Source organism: Emydura macquarii, unplaced genomic scaffold (genome assembly GCF_026122565.2).
Source record: "Emydura macquarii macquarii isolate MOO-44397 ecotype Brisbane River unplaced genomic scaffold, CSIRO-AGI_Emac_v2 contig_67, whole genome shotgun sequence".
Classification (NCBI taxonomy): Eukaryota; Metazoa; Chordata; order Testudines; family Chelidae; genus Emydura; species Emydura macquarii.
This window is the reverse complement of record NW_027130204.1, coordinates 11,266,958-11,290,003: the sequence shown is the minus strand read 5'-3', so window position 1 is coordinate 11,290,003 and position 23,046 is coordinate 11,266,958.

Genomic DNA, 23,046 nt, shown 5'->3' with positions numbered 1-23,046 from the left:
AGAATGTTACATGAGTATTTGAACTAACCACACAAACTCAGTAATTAAATTCCACAATGACCTAATATGATATTACCACCGAGTTGAATGAGTTAAGATGCTATAAGGAGGAATCCCCATTCCTCTGAGTCCAGTAGTTCATGTTGCTATGTGATAAGCCTAAGTCATGTTTTTGAACTGGAGAAAATAATGTGACATTTGATAAAGTAGGAAAACAAACAACTCAGTAAGTCTTTCTGACAAGGGTGTACAGGCCCCTTGGGATTCTCTCAGGGAATGCTTTTGGGCTAAAAGAATCCGGTCCCATTTTGTACATCAGGATAAAACCCCATGAGCTGTGTAATCAATGGAGTGCTTTTACAAGCCAACACATTGGCTTCCCAGGAAGCCAGTTATAGCTACCAGTGTATCTATACTGAACTGTGATCCAGATATTAATTGGTTTTAATGATTCATTGGGAGCAGAACTGCTGATGAGCAGGAGGGAATTTCTCTCGCTGGTATCTGGCTAAAAAGAAAAGAGCTAAACCTTAGGCTTGGTTGAACTAGAGAAGACAGCTGGTCTCACCCCAATAAAACAAGATCAGAAGGATGACAGAGAGGGCACCAGGAGGAAAACCTCTCTGGAGAAGCTCCTGCGGTCGAGAAGCCAGGACACTGAGTTCTGGGAAGCAAGAACTTATATTGTTCATTGGCTCTAGTCTGACTTAGAGACTTTAAATACTGCTAACTATATCAGGAAAATGCAAGTAGTGAATCTGGATGCTGCTACTTTAGATTTTGAATCCCTGCCACCTGAAAATAAAACTAGAACCCCAAAGAAGTACTTTCTCCCGGTGAATGTTTTTGCCAAGCTGTGCTGACCCCCACGGACCTTCACAGTCCTTTAAAAAACAGTAATTAAATTATTCTACCAGATGCTGAGACCAGCAACTCAAACCGTAATCCTCCAAACCCACATCAGCCTATTCACAAAGCATCAAAGCGGAGATCTTTTTTCTTCCCTAAAAGCATTCAAGCAAGTGGAAGAGCTAATACACTCTTTTGTCCATCACAATGCAAAACAATTAAAAAAGACATTTGAATTGTGGGGGGGGAAATCTGCTTCTTATTATGTAGTTAACAATTAGACGTGGGAAAAATAAATTCTGAAATGACTGCAAATTACTACTGTTGTTTATGCCATTCCAACACATCCATTGAGTGATAAGAACTCACATAGCATTTTATACATATACAACTACGCAGTTCCCACTTTCCTGAAGTGTCTGATGCTCTGCAACTAAAGGTTAACTAGGCCTGCAAGGAGGCTCAGGGCAGGAAGTGCATATTGCAACAGACAGGTGGACCGCTAGTCAAACCATCAACAACATGATTGCAACAGTTAACTGGTTTTCATTTAGAAGTGCATCTTTTGCTTCTATTCTTCCTACTGCCACAAGCAAGTTTGAAGACAGGCTGCTCTTTTCATTGCAATGTGTGATAAAGATCACTTAGTAGTTAACATGACAAAAAATGTGTGGCTTACCTTACCTGATTGACCCTCTTTTAGATCTTTAGGTAACAGTAATGCTGTGAATATAGCTCTGGCTATCACTGAGAATCGAAGTTTTGCCTATGCGTGGCTCTGCTGTGAATAGATCAAAGTAAAGAATTACAAACACACACACATTTCATCAGAACTCACATAACTGCAAGAGTTATATGATGATTCCAACAGCTTCAACCCAACACCTATGCATCTCACTACTCTGAGACCTGCTTAATCCAAGGTAATATAGCCCCACCTACTGAATATCCTGTTCATATCTAGTATTGGCATCTTCGACTCATAAGAAGTATATTCAAGCACTGTAATAAAAGGACACACAAAAATATATGTTGCTTGCACGATGCATGCACCCAAGACATAACTGTTATCAGAAAGCTACTTTACTCAGCTCATTTTTCAGGTTACATTGTAGCACCAACATTTATGTAGTTCTGCTATAGTTGGCCACTTACTGCTATTGTGAATTCCCTCCACTCAGAAAGATGGTGGTCCTTTGGACCCTGCTATTTCCATAGGCAAAAAAAAAAAAAAAAAAATCTGAAAGATACCAATAGCTGATAAAAACAGCCTCTTTGTGAAGGAAAATGTATTTTTGAGACATTTTGCAAAATCGCTCTGGCAGAAAAAAATGGCTGCTCCCTGCTAAACACAATAACCAAGGCAAAGTTCAGTGGAGGGGTATGTGCATGGGACAGGTAATGTCTTTTATGGATGCCCAGAGCAAGCAGATGGAGCATGTTCACCACTGATTGCTCACAGAAAAATTTGCAGTGTATCAGTTAGATCAGCATCGGGGAGACACCAAACGAGTGACAAGCGAGACTTCTACAAGTATCAATTTGTGGATCAGGAACTAAGTGAACACAGTGCATCTAAAAGGTTCCATGTTGACAATCTAGCAAACTAAAGCTGTTTCTTATCTTACCTCTGGTATGGGCAGCAGAAATACCTGTTTCCTCTCATTGGCCCACCAGTGAGCCAAAATCCTATAGCCCCTAGGAATTGGCTCAAGGGGCAATAGGCTCAATTCAGACTTCACACCCATTCATTATTCAAAGAAGAATAATTTTGTTACATTTTTCATGACAAGTTTCAGGATAGAGTCAACCCCCAGCACCTCCCATGATAGGTGCACTTGCTGCATAGGAAATGACAATTTTATGTTCCCACCTGGGAGAGCCCCATTTAGTTCTTGCTAGCCAGTCTCCCCTGGCTGATAGAATAGGTCTCTGGGGTAGGCCTGGTCATTGAGGCAGAGTCAGGCTACAATGTTGCAGGACTCTCACTCAGTTGCAGCACCAGATTGGCCCAGCTTCTCCTCCTTATGCACCCATAAAATCATGATATTCAGTTAAAAATCATGAGATTTTTTTTTAATTAATGTAGAGTTCTTTTTATTTGCCTTCTGGTTTCTGAGTCTTTAAGATGCATTTGCTTAAGGGTTTCAAACTTTTCTCCACCCCCATGAGGGCTAGAAATTTACTTTTTTGTTCATGAAAGCTGATATTCTGATGCAATCTCTTGATTCCAGAAGTTGGGGCTTTAAGAAAAGACGGGTGATAAAATTGCAAGACGTGGCAACACAAGTTCTAACACATCTTTAATATAAACAATGTCATATCCACAATCACTAGTCCAATGCCTTGATATTTTCTTGAAAATCTTTAATTTTGTTCACCTCTGAACTTGTCCTTGTTTCCCCCCGAGCCTATATCTAGTCCTGTTATAGTTAACTCCCAAATTGCCCCCTTCCCACAACTCCTGTTCTTAAGCCTCTTTCAACATGAAAGCATTGAGAGCTAAAGCCCTAAATCACCATGATTTTCCAATGTGTATGAAAACATATTGGGCCAGATTTTCTGCTGGTGTAAACCAGCACAGCTCCATTATTTCTTCAGTAACTAAAGCAAACCACTTGAAGATAGCAAGGTCACCTGAAAGCCTATCTCATAATTTGTCTGTTCTCCAAGTCACACTCTGCTTTATTTATTTACTAGAAAAATTGTTCATATTCATGACAATAGATTTTAAATACAGATTTCTAATGATAATTGCCATACTTCCATATAGTTAACTGGTACTTCATCAGTTCTGAATTTTGTTACTGCTTATTTTCTGTACAACACATGCCCTATATTATAAATACAGGGTGGTTAATACCTGGATGATTGTACTTACCTATCTCACACGTGTTTTGAGGATTAGCCACAGTATTTTTGGTCAGGCCAGAAGAGAAGTGCTTTTTCTAGAATTTTCAAGCCAGACACTACAATTACACCCAGCACTAGTGCTGCTTCCATATTCTCAATGTGACATATTTGTGGACAGAAACACCTTCCTACGGTGTAAACTATGGTGTTGACAACATTTCAGCAACAAATATTCCAAAGTCTTTTCTAGTGAATGGAACTAATTTTCATGTCATACTCTCCAAGGACCTGATCCAGCACATACTTTTAAGGACATGCTTAGCGCTAAGCACAAGAGTAGTCCCATTGACTTAAAATTAAGCACATGTATAAGAATGGGATTTAAAGCCCAGTGAAGTCAGTGGAATGACTCCGTTGATTTCGATAGGTTTTGGATCAAGCCATAAAAGGACTGAAAATAAAAAACTCATTACCATAAAGTATTTTGCTAATTCACACTAGGACTGTAAACCTTCACCAGGCAGATTCTCACTTTTCCCCCCATACCAATAACATTAGCACTGCTATTGCAGTCATTTTAATATTCTACTCAACCTTTCAAAGAAGAAATGCTTCCAATAATTGAATGTTTAATTGTCAAGTGCTACATTTCAATTATCTGCAGGGATCTGAAAGAAAAACCAAGGTCTTAATGAGTGGACAGCTAGAATTTCAAGGCACAGGTCATTTTTCAATCATCATGTCTTGACAAGCTGTCCTAATCGGAAATGTGTGGAATTGATGTAGACACATCTAAAAAGTATCTGTAGTGTCAGGGGATTGAAAAACAATATTCTATTTCCATAAGAAATCCGCTCCCCCCCCCCTTTTCGTTTTGTACCCGAAGTGTGTGGCAGAGTCCCGTTTTAAAATTCAGCATGAAGATCCCCGCTAACAGATATTTCAGCAGAAATCAGAAGGAAATGCTTTGCCAACGTAGGCAGCAGGTCTTTAGGGATTTTTTGAGACTGTGCTGAAGAAAGCAAAACATATGCTCATTCGGGACAATTTGTACTTCACAAACATTTAGCAGCTAACAGAGGAATACAAATAGAGAAAACACAGTGTACATATTAAACCAGAGATCACTGTTTTACTCTTATTAAATAGATACCTGCGTCTTTGTTCCCATTATTCAAAAATCTGCACAGTCCTAACCCTTTGGTACCATTTACTTTATGATCCGTTTTTTTTTTTTTTTTACTGGGGCTTTTATAAACACCTATTTTCTGTTTCAGTTACAGGAAAGACAAGAGCAGAAAAGAGAATTCAGTCAAGCTATAAGTGAGTAATAAGATTTATGGATGAAGGATTTCAGTAAAGGACAAATTACAGGAAAAAAAACAAATATTCCTAAATTGGCTAATAACATCTATACACTGAAATCATAGCAAGCTGAAAACATAACATTTATTGAAAGGAAAGGAAAAATAAAAGTAGAATAGAGAAAGAGATGAATGTGTTCAATAAGTATAAACAAAAGAAATTAAGTTGTACCTCTTCAGATGAGGCAGAAAACAAACAGCTGTCACCTAATGATAACGGAGGATTCCTAAAACATACATGCTGCTCCTGGCACCCTGAAATGCTATCTGGGGATGTCATTCATGGAGTTATTGCTGGAGATAGATGGCTACAGGTGACACTGCTGGTGACATGCCCCTACCCACTCCTGATGTTCTCGAAGGGAATCACAGGTACTCATGTTTCTTATTAACAGAGGTTGCCTTCAGGCCCCAAGAAAAAGAGTGAACTGAGATTTCCTTTTTTCAAAATTAAGTTTCTAGCAATTTACCTTTCAAAGATTGCCTTGAAAACATAAAAGGAATGCTAGGGTAGAAAGGAACAAGCTGCTGCACTCCTGCAGCAGGAGGCTGAGGAGAATCACCAATCCCCTCTCACCCCACACCCCTCCCCCTTTGATATAAAATTAGACAGTTATGTTTGCTGTGCATCCCAAACAATCCTCATGCTAAGCCTCCCCGCAAAATATCCTCAGGACAGTCCCATGCAAACTGGTGTGATGACAGCAGACAGGATCGCAGTCAACCCATAAACGCTGAGGTCAACTTTGCTCATTCGTATTCCTAGCCCTCTCAGAGACTGGAACTGAGTCAGCTGCAGCTCACCTCCGGCACCTCCCAAGATAGGTGCACTTGCTGCAAAGGAAATGACAATGTTATGTTCCCACCTGGGAGAACCCCACTCTGCTGGCCATACCAGTGGTGTATCAGGAGGAGAAGCTGGGCCAACCTAGTGTTGCAACTGAGTGAGAGTCCTGCAACAATTGTAGCCTGACTCTGCCCCAGTGACCAGACCTACCCCAGAGACCTACTCCATCAGCTAGAGGAGACTGGCAATCAAAGAAGACCCACTCTTTTAGTCAACCCACACAAACCCAAGCTGGAGAGACCCTTCTACTTCAAGAACCAAAAGGGTCCTATTTCCCATCCAGACTGCAATGGGCAGCTTCAGATGACTAAGAAGGGGAGCCACCTAGAGGATCCTTCAGGATGGGCTGAGGGAAGCATGGTGGATGAACAGGTGCTGGGTGGGAGGTGGGGGGGTTTGGGAGAGGAAATGGAATAGAATATATATAAGGGGGATATAGAACTGATGATTATTTTGGAGCAATACATCTGGCGGCTGGGAATATGACACTGACGGGTCTTGGCGGGGGAAGACTATTTTACTCAAGGCGTGTTGTGTGCTTTGCCTACTGATGTGGTGCCCGGTGGTTAAAATTTTGGCAGAAAATCACTTCCGCCATCTTTTTGATGTCTAGTTCTTGTGCCCCCAAAGAATGTGATTGGTCCTCTCCCCCCTGCCCCTTACCGCTGCAACACCTTTTTGAGAAGCATTACTTTCATTGGCAGTGCCTTTCAGGAGAAGCAAAATTATAGTGGCACCCGCTGTTCTGAAGGGCAGGAGTGCAACAAAATAGCAGCTCCACCCAAATTGTTCTGTACCTTTGGTCCCATCAGGACTAGCTGATGTACCTTGAATTCTCTGCTTTTATTCTTTGCTGTTTGGTTATGAACTTCTAAAGTTAAAGCCTTAGTTAAAAAAAAAAAAAGAAAAGAAAAGAAAAGAAAAGAAAAGGCAGACAAAAAGCGAACAGTACACCTTCTCATTAAATATCTGCTGGGTGACACAGAATGTGATCTGATTTTTTGGAAGCACCAGAATAGACACAGACTGTGATATCTTCAGGGATAGTCTTCAAGAGCTTAATGTTACTGGTGCCTTGCTTCCCAGAAAAAGCAATTATCCAACTGTTTAAAAACATAAAAACCCATGAACAATTATTAAACAAGGAAGCACAAAGGGCTTACCCATATGGGTAACAATGCACATAAAATACACAGGAGATTGCTAATTGGACACAAAGTCTTTCACTCTTGGGTTACTGATCGGAATCCAGCTTCATCCTGACCCTGCGTCATATGGAATGGACATAAAGATTGAACTTCCTGGCAGCAAGGAAGATGGTTGCACTGAAAATACCTGTACTGAACTGTTCTGAAGGTGACAGCATCAAACCACAGGACTGCCACTCAGTTACCTGTCACTAGTATTAAATTCACTGAAAGGGAGGAGGAGCACCTAGGAATATTAACACTCTACGCAGAGAGGAGGCCAAAGCCAAACACTTTAGGCAACAGTTACAAGTCAGTGCTGAAAGCTTCCTTCAAACATTGTGTGATGTAGGGTGGGGAGTGGTTTTGCCACCTGCTCCTTAGCAAGGGTTTGCAATAGTGAGATAGTTTTGCAAGTATCCCACAGAAGGGAAATATTGTCTCATTCCCTTTATTTTTCAGTAAATCTTGATTACTTTAGGGTTGCCAAAGTCAGGTGAAACTAAAAATGGCCTCAGAGGCAAAGCCTCTCAAATGGAAATGCTCGGTTATTTAATAATCTCCCCACTGATCTGTCCTAAATTAGACGATCACTCTGAAAGTGCAGGGATTTTGCAAGCCAAAATTGGGAACCCACTATGCATTCTATTTAACACTTTTCTAAAAGTTTAAGGGTGGGTTGGGGGAAGAATCTGTTTGTTGTATTTGCATGTGGAAAAAAATCAGCCAACTGTCTCTGGTAGCAGAAGTCAAACGCAGAGCCAACACGGCAGGTTTCCAAGCTTTACAGGAACACACTAGACAACAAAGAAGGAAGATGGCTTAGAAACAAGTCAAAATGCATACATTGACTAAGGAAGCAAGGCTAAGGAAACATAGGCAGCGATGCTTTAAGATCTCTCATTCTCCTGGCAGACCCAATACTCACCCCACCGGGCAGTGTTGCTCTTTTGACTGAGGTCTGAACTATTTCTCTTATTAGTTCAAAGAACTACAGCTGTGCAGATCTTCTCAACAAAAGGTGCAAAATTAGCCTTTTACACCATCCTTTGCCTCTTCTGGCCCGCACTCAGTCATACTCCACTCCAGGCCCACCTCAGAACTCTTCCTTCACTGGGGACCCCTGTAGAGACGGTGCAGAGCCAGCTCTGTGCTAGGCATAAAGAGTTCCTGAGCCAGCAAGTGCTATTCACTGGAATGGAGGCTAATTCCTGCCCTATGGCCCTTTTCAACCAGCCTAGCTGGCAGGGCACCAAAGAACAGAGCCCCTCCCTTGATGCCTTCGCAAAGTAGCCTGTAGGCCTTTGTGCCCACTAACAAGATGTTGTGTTGCAGAGGTCAGACACCATGTTTCAAGTCTTCCGGGGCTACACCAGGCAAACACCATGCCCTGTTATGTGTTAGATAATTAAATTAAGTTAAACTCCTATGTGACAAGCAATGAAAGTGTACGTAACCCACACCAACCCACGGTAGCTCTCCATCGCCCACTAGTGGATGGATCTTATGGAGGTTTATGAGTCTGAACAGCCTTTGAGTGAACATGGGTTTAAATCCAGAGGTCCCAAGTTTGATCCCCACTGCCAACAACCCAGCCAGGAGCATTGTGTTACATGTAAATCACACTGCAATAACTATCAAACCTATTATTCATGACGGACGTGTTCATCATTTCCCATTAGTTGAAGTATGCACTCATCATGCTCCCATCAGTCAGAAAGCCAGTTGCCCTTGAGTGTCACAAGACATTATACAAATGACTTAATAAGACATTTTGTATACACACTAGCTTTGAATTTAATGAGCGTCTCTGCTTAAAGAAAGCAAATGGAGCTCTATAAAGATGTCATTGTATTTGCATGCTGTTTCTAAAGTCAGGTTAAGGCTTGTAAAAGATACAGTACTTAAAATAATGCCCATATGGTGATAAGGTAGTACTTGGATACTGGCAACAATGCATGCTTCACTCCACAACCCACACCATATTGGTTCTGACCAGAGGGGAGAATTATGTTTAGCTACCATGACTTTTCATTTCTTAGCTTTAGTGTTAAGAATGCCACTAATGGTGCTAGGTGTAACAGTTTCATGGGATTTCTCTTGATGTTTGAATTTGAAATGAGTCAACTTTCTTCTGGAAGAGCCATCAGATGATACCAGTCAAGCCAATGGCTAAACCAGTGATCTAGGAGGTGAAAGGCTCTGTATTGCAGAACCAATCCCCGAGCCACACAGTCCCCCGCCTAGGTTTGTTTTAAACATCCATTCATTTTCTTAGATTACCACCACTTACTGGGATCATTTCTGCCTATGCGGCATTATAGCATCATAATGTGTGGGATATGCTTAGGGAACACATCACGCTGTAATCTAGAGCACTCCAGGAACCAATGTAACAGATATATTTCAGAACTGACTTGGTTAAGCGAGATAATTTGTTTTAACAAATTCCCCTTATGATGTGCATAATTTAGTGGCTTTTACTATGCAGATTTCATGCATGCATCACAAAATCCTGTAACTCACTCTGCTATACGTTGAATCACACCAAAATTTAAGCCACTTTGTTGCACAATACTCTGGGTGATCTATTTAAAGTGTGATTCTATTCTCAAGACTGAGTTTGTGAAAATGGCACGTTCCTGCCCAATAGCTCTATTTCCCATGTGGATTCAGAGTTGCAAAAGCTTACTTGAGAGCCAACAATACATTTTTACTACGGCTGCAAGCATTGCAGCACCAACGCTGCTAAGAAAGCGATCCAGTTTCTATTCCTTGTTGTACATCAACTAATTGTTTACCACTGTAAGTTCCAGTTGGTTCCATGTATGCCAACTCATTAATGCATTACATTCAGACAGGTGTCACTGGGGGAATAAGTGGAAAACAGTGAGGTTTGGATACCCCACATGGCTTAATTTGGTTCAGAGTCTTTATTAAAAGTGATAAGGAGGGAGAAGGAAAGGACCCTGGTTAACTTTCAGATCCCAGCCTGAGTTCACTGAGCTGGCAGTTAAAAAAATAACATCTGTAAACATGTAAACTAAATCCATTTGATGCAGGAGCTCATACATTAATAGGACACACAATGACATTTTTATAGAGTAATTCCTCAGCAAAAAAATTAAAATATATCTTAATTTATTGAACATTTTAATGAATGCAACATTATGAATCTTTCATTTTCTAGATGGCTTCTGTAAGCTGGTATGCAGAGACCCTCCAGTAGGTCTTCCCATGATCTCTCCTCTATGCTACCCTTATCTAAGGGATGGGAATTATACCTGGTTTCCTGCAAGTGCTTGCTCCTGGTCACGTGTCCTGCAACTACAGTTCCTAGTTTTAAAGGGCACAAGGGCCCTACCAGCCACACAAAGACACTCCTATGTGTTCCAAAGCTCAGTGCCCAGTTATAGCTTCCCTCCAGTTTCACTATCCTGTACAGCCATACAGCAACAAATATCTTCACTGTTTGGAACAAGTGTATATTGCAACGGTAAAATGCTACAGCACATAAGAGGAAAGTGCTTCATATAAGATAATTTTACTGTCAGAGGCATTATCTGGTGTTGTTAGACCACATGAAAACTAAAATTTTCAGTGCCTTATTCTTTCAATATACAAATTGTGAACGGCAAGCCTCCTAAATGATCCAGGTTCAGTTCCAATAAGCACAAAGAACCATCCAAACATCTACAGCTTTGGGAACAAGGTTGGGAAACTTATGAAAAAAGTTTTGAGAAACGTGTGATGTGCTACTACCCAGCAGAGCTGAACTGATGCAGGGAGAATGCTTGTTTCTGAAGGATGCCGCAGTTTGCATATCTGCTCTCTCAGATTCCAGGCAGTATTCTGGCTGGGTCATCCCTAAATGCATTCGTGAAATCTAACCACAGAACGTTAGCTGTGGATTTAAGCCATAGTACAACCCCCAGGCCTTAGTGCTTCTGCAAGTATCATACAATCACAGAATGGACATTAAAAGGCAAATAGCGCTGGTACCAGTCAGATTGGTAACACTGGCATTAGAATCGCGCAAGGAATGGGGGCAATGCCAAGCAGCAACAGTTAAGCTGTTTGTACACCAATGCAAGGAGTCTGGTAACAAAATGAAGGAACTAGAACTACCAATGCAGGAAGTGAAACCAGACATTACAGGGATAACACAAACACGGTGGAACAGTAGTCCCAACAGAAGGACAGGTATTGAAGGGTATGTGCTGTTCAGGAAAGAGAGAAATAATAGCAAAGGTGGTGGAGTAGCATTGTATATTAATGATGAAGTAAAGTGTAAAGAAATTAGAAGCAATGGAATGGCTAAGAAAGAGTCTGTTGGACCAAAATCACTTTGGGGAAGAAAGGTACTAGAGGTTCCCCTGATATAGTGCTTGGGGTGTGCTACAGACCACCAGGATGATTTGGATCTGGAGAGAGACCTCTGTAATGTTTTTAATGAAATAAATAATACTGGGAATTCTGTGATTATGGGAGACTAACTTCCCAGATATAGATTAGGGGACAAATGCTACTAATAATAATAGGGCCCAGATTTTCCTGGGTGTGATAGTCGACAGATTTTTTCACCAAACAGTTGCTGAACCAAGAAGAGGTGATGCCATTTTAGATGTGGCAGTGCGGAATGGTGAGGACCTCATAGAAGAGCTGGTTGTAGGGTACAACCTTGGTTCAAGTGATCATGAGCTAATTCCATTTAAACTAAATGGAAGGATAAATAAAAATAGATCTGCAACAAGGGTCCTTGATTTCAAAAGAGCTAACTTTAAAAAATTAAGGGAATTAGTTAGGGAAGTAGACTGGACTAAAAAAGTCAAGGATCTGAATGTTGAGGAGGTTTGGAATTACTTTAAATCAAAGTTGCTTCAAATAGCTTCTGCCTGCATCTGAAGTAAGGGGAAAAAATTCATAAGGAAGAGTTGCAGACCACGCTGGATGAGCAAGCATCTCAAAAGAGGTGATTAAGTGAAAGCAGAAAGCCTACAAACAATCAAAGATGGGAGGGTATGGCACCCTTTGTCTGAAAAGAACACCTCAAAAACCCATATTCACCAATGTCATATAACTGGGATATGTTCTGTACAAGGTATGCCTTGTTTGATATTATTTTTAAAGTCCCAATCTGCTAAACATTAATATCCTGTTGGATTGTATGTGCTACTACCATAGTATGCAAAGTTATAAAATATTGTTATAAATGCTACTAGAACATGTTGCAAGGCGGGAAACTCCCACAAACAACCTTTCAGGCACAATGATGGAGTGGCCAGACAGCGTTAATGGCTGTCCCCCATTCAAGAACTGATTCGAGCTAACAAGAATTGTTTACAGTGAAGGTTTCACTGCAGGAAGCACATTTGCAACGGGTCTGGAGTGACCAACGAGAATGACCTCACAGGTCACAAGCCCGATTGTTTCAGCTTGCTAGAAAAGACTATAAAAGAGAGAGAGTGACATCACCATTGGCTCCCCTTCCATTCAACTGAACACCTGAAGGGTCCTCGGGAAGACAAAAGGACTTGGAAGAGGGGAGTCCCAAGCAGGGAAGGTTGCCCAGCCTGCGTTTAAGAAACTGCTTGTACGAGCTAATGAGGGTGAAACGTTGCTAATTCAAGAGCTTGTTGTGGTGTAGAATTTTAGACTGTGATCTTATGTTTATTTAATTTGGTAACTACTTTTAATCTCTTTACACTTGCCACTTAGAATCTCTTAAAATCTATTTTTCTGTAGTTAATAAACATGTTTAACGTTTTATCTTAACCCCTGTGTTTTCAAGTAAAGTGTTTAAACAAACTGCTCTGTCACAAAAGGCCGGTGCACATTCCTTTCACCTTGAGGGAAGGGAGGACTGGATAATCATCTCCACTGGTCAAGCTTTTTTGACTAGGATAGAGGGTATAGTGTTGTGGTCCTGGCCTGAGGAGCCAGCTGAAGTTTCTCTGTTGTTGGTTCATGAGTGGCTGGAAAGCACTCATTGAACTAAGCTGAGTTTGGTCTCTGTCTGTGGAGGGCTGTGTAAGTTCAATACCTGTCTAACGTTTGTGGCTTTTCACAGCATCAGTGTGAGAGGGAGCCCAAGCTGGTCAGACACAGAAATTAGATGAAGGTTTCTAACCATCAGAGGAGTGAAGTTCTGGAACATCCCTCCAAGAGAGCAATGAGGGCCAAAAACCTAAGGGTATGTCTATACTGACGATGGCAAAGTCGCCGCCGCTAGATCGATCTTTCTGGATCGACTGAGCGGTCAGTGTAGACCCACTCAATCGATCAGGAAGTCAACTGAGTAAAACCACCCCTTCAAGTAGCGTAGCGCTGCATCGACGGGAACTGTGTCGAAGAGAACAGTGAAGACACCGCGCAGAAGGGAAGCACAGCAGTCGACTGCTGCCGAATCACCAGGTCAGTGTAGACCAGGGCTCAGTGTCTTCAAGATTTAGCTTGATAAGTTTATGGGGGGGGGGATGGTAGAATGTGACTGCCTACTATGGTATGTGGCCCATTGGCAATTGCAAGTAGCAAAAATCCCCAATGGCCAGAGACGGGACACTAGATGGGGAGGGCTCTGAGTTACTACGGAGAGTTCTTTCCTAGGTGTCTGGCTGCTGCATCTTGCCCACATGCTTAGGGTTTAACTGATCAACATATTTGGGGTCGGGAAGGAATTTTCCCTCAGGTCATATTGGCAGAGACCCTGGATGATTTTCATCTTCCTCTGAAGCCTGGGGCATGGGTCACTTGCAGGTTTAAACTAGTGTAAATGGTGAATTCTCTCTCACGTGAAGTCTTTAAACCATGATTTGAGGACTTCAGTAACTCAGCCAGAGGTTAGGGGCCTGTTACAGGAGAGGGTGGGTGGAGGTTCTGTGGCCTGCAACGTGCAGGAGATCAGACTGGATGATCATGATGGTCCCTACTGACCTTAAAGGCTATGAGAATCTGAATTCTCTTCAACCAGAGTCAATGCACTGGAAAGGTTGCTGAACAGTCTGTTTTAATTATGCCGATGACTTGACTTCAGAGTATTTTGGTTTGTCTCACTACTGGACAATAAACCCTCATATGGAATGATGTTGGAAAACTAAATAGCTATGCCCTTAGTTTTCCCAATCAAGGAGCCATAGCAAGAATTCATTTCTAGAAGAGGGAAAGAAAACCAGTCTGCAACGAATCTAGCACTATTTCAAGGATTCCTTTTTCCACTTAATGTGCATGAGCAAAAACTACACCACACAATCACTTCACTGACACTGCTGCAGAAGGTTTCTTTTAATCTGCTGTACTGATAAACTTGGAACAAAGAGGAGAATGACTGGAAATAGACATAGGTGTGTACCTAAATAAAATGCTGCATTTCCATGGCACCTTTAAACTGAGGATCTCAAAGCCAGAGGGCCAACATTTGTTAATCAAGCTCACAAGCTCTCTATGAGGTAGGTAAATACTATTGTGACACTTCTTGGGGAACCCAGATCAGTGAGTCTCCTTGTTATACCTGCCTCCAGCAAAAGGGAGTCTTGCCTGTGCCATCTAGGTGTTAGCTCCCTAAGACAATCAGCCTGTCAACCACTCAAGCCCTCTCATTTGGGCTATGCCAGTCCCATCTTTGCCCCTGGAAACTGACAATAGATGCACCCAGCCCCGATATCCCTTCAAAATGTCCCCTTGTGGTATCCAGCCCCTAGTCACTTGATACCCACAGAGATCCCAGATACTCTGTTCCCAGTGTACTTCAATGTACCAATTTTACCTTAAACCATCCCCCTGTATTATACACAGCGCTTGAGTTCAATTATCAAGCAAAAGGGAATTTATTTAAGAAACAATAGAGAATCGAATAAAAACCAGCGAGAGAAATGGGAACAAATGGTTACATATAAAACAGCATCATAACATGCGTTCTAACGCCTAAACTTAACTAACAAATTATCCTCCTGTCTAAAGAAGCCTATCTCACCAAAGCATTTTCCTGCACTTACAATCAAGCCTGACGGAGAACCCTTTTTCATGAAACAAACCCTCTGTCACTTTACTACCTTGGTGAAGGATACCAGGATGTATCTCTGCATTCTTACATATACCAGAAGAGACCATTTATGTTCACATGGAAACAGGGCGTTCCCTTTCCCCGCTGTTTACCTCTTTTTTTTAACCTCAAATTATCATACTTCCTCTGACATTGACTCTGTTGATGACCTTGGGCAAGGCACTTAAGGAATCTGAGTTTCAGAGGACCTTAGCTCCTCCAAGTCCCATTGTCTTCTGATAAAGTAATGGGCAATGTTCCCTGGAAACTGTGTGCATGCCTGGCCATGCTGCAATCTTGTATCCACTGCACATGTCATGTGGCTAGGAGTGTGACTGGCACCCAGATCACACTCCATGTGCTGGGCTTTCAACCTGCCAGAACCTACAGCAGAAAGAGAATGACCGGGAATACACTGAGATGCCTACCTAAATAAAACTGCTTTTCCATGGCACCTGTAACCTGAGGATCTCAAAGCCAAGTGACTTACAACATAATTGGGTTAAGCCAAGTTCTGAGTCCAGTGAGACCAGATAAATTGTGTGTGTTTGGGGAACGTTTATCCTAGTAACGTTACAATGTATGTGATTTGCAACAGTTCATTTAAAAAATGTATCTCACTTATATTCCCTGTCACATTTAATCATGAAGGAGAAAATCTCAGCACAGTGAGGCACCATCAGCTATGTGTGTACTACGCTAACACACTGCAGCCAGGAAAACACTCTTCTATTTATCTCCAATCAAGGGTGTTCCTGGGAAAGAGGAAGCTTTCCCCCTAGATCAGCCTTGTCCCTTTTCAGCCAACTGATTAAAAGCTAATTCATCCTGACACCTCTGCTACTGTCAAGAGGAAATAATGCTGTCAGAACCGATCTGAATTAGACTCCTGAAGATGTGCGAGAGATGTGCCTGCTCTCTGGTATGGCAGTATATTTATTGATGTCAGGGGCACTGGTACCATGGCAGAACCATACTTCTGTCTGCATGGAAGAGTAGTATGTATGTGTGTGTGTGTGGGGGGGGGGGTGTAGATTTCATTGCTGCACCAGAATAGACATAGGACAGGTGGGGGTTGCACCATTAGCCTGTCAGGGTATACCTACAGTACACGCTAAGCCCTGGCCCTGCATCAGGTTTAAGCCCCAGTTCCCCTTCTTTCCACACACAAACCAGTTGAATTTGGGTCAGCAAGCACCCAAGATCTGGGTCCTAGGACCCAGGAGGGTGTAGGGTGACCAGATAGCAAGTGTGAAAAATCAGGACAGGAGGTGGGGAATAATAGGCGCCTATATAAGAAAAAGCCCTGAATATTGGGACTGTCCCAATAAAATCGTGACATCTGGTCACCCTAGGAGTCTCACTGTGGATCTTTCAAGCTACCAGACAGTTGAAATCGGGCAAGAGCAGATAGCAGGGTTACTGTGGGGGCTCAGCAGTTCCAGGAAATAGAGGCAAGTTCCTTTCTTGACTGTGGAGTGCTCCAGTTATACAGACATTCAGATTATGTGCTAGAGGTTTTTAGGTAAATCTTTTAATGTGCTAATCAAATGATAAGATACAAAAGGCACAAAACTGTAGATCCCCCGATCCTCAGGGAATTAACAAAAAGAATAGACAGAGAAGTTGGGAGTTCTGGAGAATTGTGAGGTTCAGCTGAACACAGACTAATCCCAAACATAAGGGTTTTAGCTCGGTATGGTGAAAGCCCAAAAAACTAAAAGATCTCTGGATCAATTTACATGGATTCATCTTTTAGTATGTGTGGCACTATGAAGGAGTTGTTTTCCATTTGGTCTCCAGACCGCGGAGGTGCCAGGGAGCACTTATTGGTAACTCTGTGGAGGTTGGAAGATTACATTGTGCTGACTTCTCATCTCCAGATATCTGCAGAGAGCAGCAATCAGAGACTCCATCCAGCAGGAGCAGACAAAGTAGGGACCTCTGGACAGTCCAGTCAAACCTTTAGGATGTTCAAACTGTCTTGGCCCTGAGCTGATTGGCTGTTTGCTCCAACCATTCCCCCACTTCCTCTAGTCTCTTCACCTCAGCTTCCCCTGCCCTGTCCCCCTTACCTTACCTTTCTTTCCACGTTGCTGATTTCCTCCTAACTAAAACCACTCCAAGAACAAAACAAAACCCCCACACGTGATGGAACTATCAGGACATTGGCTCCCACCACATTGTTCACTCTGCTGGTGTCGTCTTCTCCTTTCCCCACCCTCACTCTATCTTGTCCATTTAAATTGTAAGTTTTAAATTGTAATTTATGTGTGTTTGTACAGTCGCAAGCATCCCAGGACCTGACTCTTTGTTGTCTCTTAGGCACTACTACAATAAACATAATTAATAATAAGGAGCAACCAGTCTCGTAATTATGCATAGGCTGCCAACTACTATCCGGAACCAGCCATGGGAGAAAAGCATCTAGGCATCAGGAGAGTGGGAAATTACTGTTTCAAAAAGGGCAAAATACTTCTCACACCGACAGGTAAAATATCAAAATGCTCTCAATATTTTTCCATATAAGCAGTTGCTATAGGATACTGTGACACTGGAAACAAGCTTGTGACTTGGAGGGGAAGTCTTCAAGGGATGACCTCTCGCTCTCAAAATGCAATCAATACTCTAAGATCTCCTGCTGAAAAGGATTATGCAGATTCTTTTAAGTGTTAGGTTTCCTAGATATCAGCCTGGGACTCCCTTACTCAGCACTAAACATGCGAAAGCAGGCCCAGGAACCTCTGGTTTGCTGCCTGAACACAATCCCCTCTTCCCAAAAATAGGATCTCTAGAATATATGTATTTCATTAAATAAATAAGCAACACCAGTGCCTCAGTGTTGTTTGTTATTCACTGAGTTGGACACATACTGCAGCACCTGAGAGCCCTGCTCTCAAAAGTTTAACCATCTAACTAGGACAAAACACATTCACTTTGGTCTCAGATGATCTAGAAAATCCCTGCCATTCCCTGTAGCCATCTTCTTGCATCTCAAAACAAAAACTTTTTTAAAAAACAGATTTAGCATCCCTAATAAATTATCTTTTCCCCTCTTTTTTCATTAACCAGCCAGTGTAACTGGTGTTTTGACTGAGAAAGATGACTTCTCTAAAATATGTCATCATGATGGCTAGCATCCATCAGTAAGTCTTCTAAGTACCTTCCTTACCGTCGAACACTTAGGTAATGATACTTTGTGTTTACAGGATATGGTGCCTTTTATTGAAGAATTTCAGTGTCCTTTACGAGCATTGATTGATGAAGCTTCATCAGATCCTGAGAGGTAATTATATTATGCCTGTATTAAATTGCCAGGGGTAAACTGAGGCACATAGAGACTAAGTTGATTTGTCCAAGATCCTACTAATGCCAAGCTAAAGACAGAATCCAGGCATCTTGACTCCCAATCCCCACTCTAACTACTAGCACACACAGTCAAGCACACAGTTTGCACTGAGTGACAACATATGATAAACCTACAACTACTGCATCAGAGTAAGAGTTTAACACACAGAATTCCTTCCTCCCTCCACCCCATTACACACCAACCTAAAGGCTAGTTAACAAAAAAAAAAAAAAGGAATAAACTTTTGCAAAGGTGGCAGTTCTCTTCCCCATGCGACATTTGCCAGAAGAATGGCAATTAATTTAGAAGCAGTTTTCAAGATCCCATTCAATAGTAACAACAAATGTTTTTAAAGAGGTGCTTAATGTTGGATAGTTTGTTAGCCAAATTTTGAGAAGACTTATGCGTCTGATCATCATCACACTCTGTGATTATCCCATAGCAGTCAAATAGAAGACAGTGTTGCCCAATGGATAGAGCACTAGCTAGCCAACTCCCTTGAGTCCTATATTCCAGGCTCAACCATTGGCCTTTTGGGTGACAGTGGGCAAGTTACTTCATCTCTCTGTGCCTCAGTTTCTCCAGATATAAAATGAGGATAATGATACTGACACTTTCTAATATGATTCAAGATCTACAGATGAAAAAGCATTACATAAAAGCTAGGTATTATTACATTCATAGTGTGTAAAGTTAAGCATTTTGAGTTTTTGCAGGATTGAAGCCTTAAGCTTTGAAATAAATCAAATTTGCAAACCTAATATTGATGAGCCATGAAGGCATTATTTTTCAAATTTAATAAAATAGTTTGTTTGAGGGGGGGAGGAGTGGGAAGGGGTGTATAGAGCACACAGGGAAGCATAATGCTGGTTCATGAGAACCAAGAAGTGAAACTAACTGGAAACAGATCATCATAGCTTTACAGTCCAGTAAAATGCAAAAATGAAATAAATGAAAGGAAAAAGGGACTAGGATAAATGATGAAAGCAAACAGTAGTTAAAATGCTTTTGGTTTTAATAATATCAGTCATTAGTAATATTTATATTATTTGATCAAGCCAATATTTCCAAAAGAGAAACCTCTCCTAATAATCATAACATCTTAGGTGAATATCTATCAGCCCTTCCTTATAAACTCTTTTTTCATATACATTTCCTTAAAATTCACATTAAGATGAAGCTGGGTATGTAAATTCTCCACTCTGAAGCAAATTTCTCCTGAAAGGTTTCATTCAAAAATAGGTTAGAACTTTCTTCTTTTATCTTCCAGTTTACATATGTTACTCTCAATTTAACACAGGTAGAATCTATCCTTGAATTAAGGCAAAGATTTATAGAGGTTTCTGGTTCTACAGGCAGAAAGATAGAAAAAAATTTGATCAGACAATTTATTTTAGAACTCTCCAAAACAATGTTGTGTATTTAAGGCCAGATTTAGTCTGTATACTGAACAGGACATTAGAAGTGGCATATAAACTGCACCATCCTAGATGCAGGCCAAAGAAGTAACTCAGGTTCCAAGAGTCAGTCTTTCCTCCTTGGGATTCTTTTAAAGCCTGTAGAGCCAGGTATGGCTCTGGAAAAAAAAAAAAACCTTTCAGGGGTACTTACTCTAAACTATTTAACAACTATTAACTGCTACTTAACACTAGATTACTTCAAAGAAGAGTCAACAACAACTAGGGTACGAATGCTACTTGCAGACAGCAAGAGGCAGTAGTTCCAGCAACCGTCACAGGCAGAAAGAAGGAACTGGGGACCCGCGGGGCCAGCAGCACCCTTTATACCGCGACATGAGCTCCACTTATGGACTCTGAGTAACACCTTACTCTACAAGTGGTTTGTTGAAATCAATGGTACTCAAGGAATGAGGTGCCACTCGTGTGAGCAAGGCAGGCAGAACGTGGCCCTCAGGATGTACTATCTATATCACGGGGTGATTTAGTGAAGTACTGTGCAGCAGAAAGGCTCCAGAATGCCCATTTTACATTAGCCATAATTAAAGGTTCCAAAGAACAGGCATGATGTCGTGTGGAGGTCTCAGACGTGATCTGATTCACTGACCAACTGCATAGTATGGTCAAATGGGGTACAGTGGGAACATTTCCTTGCATCTGTCCTTTCTAATCTTTTAACATGGCATTGGATGAGAGAGAAAAAAACATCATATGACCTGAACACTCAAGGTAGTCATTTAACTAGCCTTTCCAGTTACAAGTCATGGGAGTGACAGGCTTGCCACATACAGCTCTATCCTGCAGGACATTTTTATTCCATTCCATCCCCCATCCCCCCCCCCACCTCCCCAATGCTGTAGGAATCCAACTTTTCTCACACAACTGCCACACGTTAACCCCATACATCAGAAATTTAAGAAGCCCTGCATAGCTGAAGGGCAGATGTATCGAACAGTGCTGCGTAACACTTAAAAGCCTGTTCCATTCGGTCATATTTTATTGTCAGCCTAGCACAGCTTTTGACAGAAATAATTATATTTTGTTCCCAACACTGAAGAGGTTTTTTAAATTTCTTTTTTAAACACTTCAGAATTGATATCCAGCCTGCTAGACAATGGCTAAAGGTTCTATTGACTTGGGATAGTTTACCTACTATTTTGTACAGGTGTTTACAAACAAAATAAGCTTGGGTCACATCTCTTCTCCATGCCTCATGTCTTCCAAGCCTCTTGCCTGTGGGAGATGAGACTCCCACTCCATGAATCTACAGTCAGAGCTGAGTGCCAAAAGATAAATCAGACATGAAGGCTATGTTTCCCTCTGGTCACACACACGGATCCACACACCATCAAAATCTATGCAAAAATTGCACTAGAGAAAAGAATGATTTGTTCTAATTTTGCTGAAAACCTGCAAACCAATAACCATATATATTTAAAACTCAGTCTTATCAGCAGACATAATGGGGCCAGCAGTTAGTTAACCAACCATAGTACCAAGAGATAACAGAGATGATAAACTGCACTGTAATTATAGTTGCTTCCAGTTATTTCCCTTACGAGTAATTGCATAGCATCTGCAAAGCCTTAGGATGGAGTCTGGGCTAGTGGTTAGAACAGGGGATCGTGTGTCCAGGTTGCTGGATTCCATTCCCTTCTGCATCATCTATATACTCTAGTTCCTTGGTGTCACTACTTCATAGCAGAGCTTGCAGTGTCACTCCTAGCACACCAACTAAGAAGTGATTCACACCACCTTTTCCCTGCCTCAGAATACAAGAGAGGGATATAGTTCTTACAAGAGACTTTGGACTCTGTTCTTAGATATCTATCAGCTGTTGCTGTCACTTTTGATTTCCTTAAACAAAGAGATTGTCACTACAAAATGAGTAACAATGGAGAAACACACGGGAATTAATACCAGAAGAGCCTTAAACTCACCATCTTCCTGTGAAATGTATTTTCTGAGCTATCCCTTTGATAACGGAGAGGAAAAAATAAATAGATGTAAGACATGCGGCAAGCCTAGCTACACTTTCCTCCTGTACATTCCAGTGGTATTTCTGATCCTACAGGATGTGATGCTTCTTAGAAAACTGGTCTACTTTCAAAAGGCCGGACGCAATTACGGATCTAATGCCCTTTGAAGATTTGAAAGTTCAACTCCTTTTTTTCTGATATAATGGCTAAGACTTTCAAAAGTGACTAGCAATTTTGAATGGCCACATTACAATGACATTAAGAGCTAATCCAATGACCAATGAAGCCATGGAATGACTCCCACTGACTTCAATAGGGCCTTGAATCTGTCTTGGAAAAACTAACTATGGGGCCTGATACATTTTACCCAGAAGGTGGAACATCTCTGTTTCCAACAAGAAAACTTGTTGGTGGACATAGTGAAGGTATCACCTGTCCTATGCAAACATTGAGAAAGCAGTAACTGATGCTATCAAATAGTTCAGGTCTTTTTAGGAAAGGCCATTCAGTTGGGAGGGAGGCAACTCCGGACCTCTGATGGGTTTCAAAGTTTGTCACTATTTTTCCCAGCCTCACCTCCAGCCCTGCTTTGCAATAGGCTGTACTTACTGTAATCAGGGCCCAATGTCCTAGCATGAGACTAAGATTTGCTGCAACTTTCTTTTCTGCAACATCTCGCTTTCCAATTCAATTTCACTTCACATAAACCCTCACTGTTTTACTAAGACTAGAGCATGTTTTGAGGATTGAAAGGTCACCTAAGGCTGTGCCAAAGCTGATGCACGGGTGCATGTTCTTTCCAATCTAGTATCTACAGTAGCTTTGGTCTGTAGTTGTTTGTATGGTGGACATGAAAGAGGAAAGAAGAATGAGTCTGCTTAATTGTGGTCTAGTATTCAGATAAAATGGGATCAGTGCAAATTAAGAGATTCATATCTGTGATATAATCTGAAATTAATAATGCCTTTACTAGCTCCCAAAGAAATTGGATTGTTTTCCCTCCAATCCTCCTACTTACTCTCAAAAATCTCAAACAGCAAGGGGCGTTAGCGGCAGTCTAGCCATCACTATCATTGTAAACTGAATGCAAGTTTCATTTAGGGTGTCAGAGCTGGATTCTACA